Source organism: Lagopus leucura, unplaced genomic scaffold (genome assembly GCF_019238085.1).
Source record: "Lagopus leucura isolate 7727_CA_CO unplaced genomic scaffold, USGS_WTPT01 Super-Scaffold_739, whole genome shotgun sequence".
Lineage (NCBI taxonomy): Eukaryota > Metazoa > Chordata > Aves > Galliformes > Phasianidae > Lagopus > Lagopus leucura.
In genome coordinates, this window is record NW_024962255.1 from 6801845 (window position 1) to 6807460 (window position 5616).

A 5616-nucleotide genomic window follows, 5' to 3' on the forward strand; every position below is an offset into this window, starting at 1 on the left:
TAACCAAGATGTTATAATTGCAATATAATCAAAAGAGTAAGGCAAAGCAAACAGGGATCACAAAAGAGAATAAGTAGAAGAGCTTACCCTTGGGTTGAGCTCACTAGAAGATATCAAAGAGGAGGATCTCCAGAAGAGATCCTTCCCCTCTGGTAGCCAGCTCTTAAATAGGTCCAGGAGGGGTGGAGCCTGGCTCCACCCCTTCCGGTAGCACAGGTGAATTGCCTTCACCTGTGCTCCTCTGGCTGACTCATGGCTCACCTCAGGTGATCAATCAGAGGTTCAGGCCGTGACTCAGCAGTTGCCATACACCCATGAAACTGCAAAGAAACTGGGAATGTGTAGCTGAATAAAGCCAAGGACCATGGCAAAGGGCCCATTCAGTTACTGACACAAATTAAAAATTGAGTTTCCCTGCAACGTCTTCACCTCCCTCATAATGCAGAGGACAGGAAAGTCTGACTGAAGTCTCATACACAGCACCAGTTGCAGAGAGTAACACAGCACATGTTGACTCAAAGAGGCAAGCGGGCATGGACAGAACCACAGACAAGCCACAGAAACTCTCCAGGTAGAAAGAATAAAGTAAGCAGATTCAGAGCTGTGCAGAAGTGAAAGACGGTGCTCCAGTAAGGCAGGCTAAAATATGAGTTTCTCTTCTTGATCTACTGGGGCCATTCAGCAAGGGAATCTCAGCTAAGTATGACTGTAGTAGAAATGCAAGCAGCTCTGTAGTGAAATTTTTCCTCCAAAGTGCTGCTGTTGTGCAGAACACAATCAAAACAATCCTTGCTAGGAAAAGGAAGTTCAATACCCTGCAGAAAAAGACAGCAAACAGCCTCACTTATATGCAGCCTGAATAGTTTTGTTTAGTTAAAGCCTTCAGGTAACTCTAATTTTGATGTCACAGAACACAGTTTCTGCACTCCTAGACAGACAAAACAAAGCTTTTATGGTGTGGGACATTGACTGACTAGTGAAAAATTTCCCTGTCTCAAACTTTGATTTGGAGTTTGCTTCTTCCAATAACTCAAGATAACCACAACATACTTGATCTTAAGATCTAGCACTCTGTGCATGATTTTGGGAAACAAGCTGCTGACATTCTTGGATCTGGCTTTGCCTACCAACTGTCAGCCTGACAACAAAGGTATTTCTGCCTTCTGTCTTATCCCACTATAGTTGAAGCTATGTGAAAGGTGCCTGCAGTCAAAAGTGGAACTTAAGAGATTCAAAATAAGTGAACACTTTCAGGTAACACTGTTTATGGAGCTAAATGGTCAAGTGCAACTTACCCATACATTCATAGACTGGAACCAGATGCTCACATAGTTAGGTTTAAACTCAACATCAGGGCATTATGAATACTACGCAAGACTAGTCTGCAAGGTGCATTCTCGCATTTCAGGCTTATTGTGACACATCTATAAAGGTCTATTCAGTTAAAAAAAGAAGAGATGTTATGCTATCTAAAAAGCAGTGTAAAAATACAGTACTGACCTTAAAATTTTAAGCAATGAATGCATACCAGGCTTTCTCCAAAAGGGATTCCTTCCCAAGGCCATCTTTCTCTGGTAGAACATTTATTTACTTGGCAGTAACCATTTGCCAGGCATGAAGAATTCTCCAAAAAAGTATTTAGATCCAGGCATAGTTCTAAGTGTGTGCAGAAGTCCCTGTCAGTATTACAGCCATTCATATCCTTGAGGTATGCACATTTTAGGGTTTTGATGGACTTGAATGTTATTAAGCTACAAAGTGGTTTTTGTGAGATTGCCTCAGCGTGCACCAGTTGTGTTTTTGTTTTTATCCTACACTTGGCACCTGAATGAGCAGATGGAAATTAAAAGAAGAGTACTTCTAATAACAAGTTAGTGTGCTTAACAAGACACAAAATATTAGAAACAATTCAAAGGTACTCACCATATGCTGCATACAACCTACAAATGTTGACCTTGAATCAGCACAAATAGTCCAAATACATTAGTTAAAAATGAATTAAGCCAGAACTATTAGCCTTAATACAGGCTACTGCTTCTGGTTTAGAATAATAACTGTCAGCAGTTCTTTTTTTTTTTTTTTCTTTAAAGAAGAAAATAGGTAGAGGGAGGGAATTAAACATTTACTTATTTTCAGGCAACGTTTTTCTTCTGAATAAAATCATTTCTTTGAATATCATTTCTCCTCCTCTTTCTTGTTATCTAAGGCTATTGCTTTATCTTAGGTGGGCAGATAAAGAGGGAGCATATGGCCTATTTTGCTACAGTGAAAACCTTGCAGTTACAGCAAAGAATTGCCATAATGAAACTGCAAAGGCAGTGCCATATAGCATTCAAATGAGCGCTACTTCTGGTCACCAAGCCCTCCTCCCTTCCTGCAGACCTTTGCTCAAAAGCCAGACAAGTTACTGCTTTCCAATTCCAGTCAACAAAAAGTTGGCTTTTTAGACCTGCTCTTACAAACTATGTACTTCGCAAGACATGAAAATAACACAGGAACAGACCTAGCAATGATTAAACTTACCAGTTTCTGCCTGTCCCTTTGCAAGGAATACACACATTAAAGTAGTTATTCAAGCCAAATCATCCTTCATGGTTCTGATTCTTCCTGAGCTGCAAATAGTGGTCTGAGACAAGACATTATCTTTCCTTTAAAGATCCTCCAGGGGCTTGTAAAACCTGCCCACAGCCAAACCAATCTGAATTCAATAACACTGTCTCTACCTTATAAGCTTGTCAGACTTATTAGCAACTTTTTAACTTGCCTTGTTGTGGCTGTTCTGTGAGGTATAAGTGACTTCATATTGCTGGTGATGTTCTCTAAGTAGTCCAGTGCTAACTTTGCTTTCTGTATTGATTCTGCTCACTTGGCAACATTGATTTTTTTTTTTTTTCTTTTCCACATTTCGGCTGTGATGGAAAAGCCACTGCACTTGGCCCAAGTTCCTTTTTTGCACCCCAGCATCATCTGCGGAGAAGCAGGCACTGTACTGCCAGTGAAGTTACCTGGTGAATAAAAGGCTTCAGAAAGAGCAACTGATGTAGCTGGACTGTACATAGAACACACTCACGTATGGCCACAGCACACCACAGCGGGCCTCTGGTGGCCCATTCCTAATGCATAGGATGAAGGCAATTCAAGGTTATGCCAAGGTCAGAACAAATTCAGTCTCAAACCAGGATGCCAAAAGTCCCTCTTCAGTCTTTTATTTGTACCTAGTGAATACTGAGAGTAGCTATGAATCTTGCCTGAAAAAATCTTGCTCATTTTGAAAGCCATCACAGTGGGCCATCATTGAGAAAATATTTGAGAAAGGTCCAGCCTATTCTGGTGTGTTCCTTTTTACTATTCTCAAGACTTTTCCAGGGGTGTATACTGTCATTGCGGAGACACGGGAGTGCAAAAACAGCATTCTCCATCTAGCTTTTAGAAAAGGGAATGGTTCTTATCCCATCATCTTTTTACAGAGACTCGGTGTACTAGAGTGAATGAGTCAGAGATTCCCATGACGTACTATTACAAAAGCGTTGTCTGGGCTCTAGAAAACGCAGTAGTACAGCTTTCCAGTAGTACAGCTCTTCTACAAATCTATCTGCTACATTCCAGAAGTCTGGTACTGCAGCCACTGAATCTTTTGAATACCCTGAAGCAACTACAAAATCTTACCAATTATTTTAAAAGCAGAAACAAAAAATTCAATAGTCTTGATTTGTTCCAAGAAAGACTCAACTCTAACAAAACTCCTGCTGACTGCAAACAAAACAGCAATACACAGCTCTCCCTCAGCTCAGAGCACAGTTCTGGTGCATGTCCAGGGGAACTAAACCTCAAAATGTTTCACAAGAAATATACAGAGAGACAATTAAACAAGTGCTTAATATGATGGAAAATTAAAAAAGGTTCTTTAATTTTTTCTCTCAAATGGCTAATAAGGTTGAAAAATATGGTTAGCAAGTTACAAGCAGAAAAAAAGAAAAGCCTTTGAAATTCTGAAGTCTTGTTTTAAAATATTAATGGCCATATCCTGTTAATTTATAAATAGACAATACATTCTGAAAATGGGAAAGGATTTGGTCTAGAATTATTCTCGCCCTTATGTCCAATTTTCTGCCTATAACTATCACCAGAAGTAATTTCATGCTTTCTCCAGGTTCCATGCAACCAGTGGAATCCATGCACTAGCACACTCCAGGAGCAGACCTGCATACACCTTTCCATACGTGTCATTCTTTTTCATTCCAGTAACACAATCACAGAAATATATTACCATTTAACCCCCCTAGTCACATCTCTAAGTTCTCCTAGATCTTCTGCCACAGAATCTGCAGTCTCATGAAAGAATGACTATCAAAGAGCTGCACAGTTCACATCACTATTGGTAGATGTTGGGAAGGAAGCTGAACAGGGAAAAGTGCATGTGCAAGCATATGAGGATCAGGCACTTACTCTGAGCACATCATTTTTCAAAGTTGCAACTGTGTAATGCTGTGTTCCCCTCTGTACCATGAACCAATTATCTTACCCCATAGTTGTGAGCAGCCTGAGAGCACTCTGATCTCTAATCCTAAGAACAAGACTTGCATGTGACCTCCCCAGTTCCTTCTAAATACTGAGAAGTTTGAGTGACTGCAGTCATGGGGTGGATTATGTGGAGTAATTATTAGGAATATCCCATTAAGATTTTTCCCTCTTAGAAGAAAAGCGTTGAAGAAACCTCCATGGTGAAATGCAGTGAATATGTAAGGAGTCTGATCCATGACATAAGACCTGCAAACCTTAGATTGTTAGCAGCACCACGGGACCTTGGTGTGCTGACTCTCAGAGGTACAGCACAGAAGGTGGAGCAAGGTGTAAACTCCATGGCCGGGCTCTGTGTCAAGATCGCAAGGATGGGAACTTGGTGATACTATGGAACTGATAAGCTGCATAGTAGTTATCCTCATTTAGTAGCTTTTGAATTTTCTGTTGCACCAACTGTAAGATAGCTATGATTAGAGCTACTCAAGTTCCACGTGAAAGTAAGAAAATAGTGTAAAAACAGCTTAAGAGAGAAGGAATTTGAGGGAAGATACTGTCACAGATAAGTCAGTAGGACTGCTGTCTTATGGGACCAGTCAACAGGCTAAGCCTTCCTTCCCTCCCCACAGAGAGGCCTATTGGGCAAGATTCACACGCTTAGTTATACTGAGTTCTTCCCCCTGCAAAACTTAGAAATCTCTACAGTTATTCCATAGCTGAATTTGTTTGCAGTTGACTGTAATATTCACATTACGTATGCTCTACAAACAGTGCATTACCAGCAACTCAAAAGAATCTGTAATCTGTTTCTCCAATTAAGAGCACTACTCTATAAAGAAGACAAAGGTGCTCCCTTGTTATGAGTCAATCATTAACTGTAGAAGTTCTCACTGGGCATGGCCAAATTGCCTAAGGTTAATCACACAAGCCCATTTGAACACAACCAGATCTGGAGCACAAAAGTGGGTATTAACCCTTTAACACAACAAACCATACACTTAGGATCATTAGCAGGCAACTTTTCCTTCCTTTTCCTTCCTTTTCCTTCCTTTTCCTTCCTTCCTTCCTTCCTTCCTTCCTTCCTTCCTTCCTTCCTTC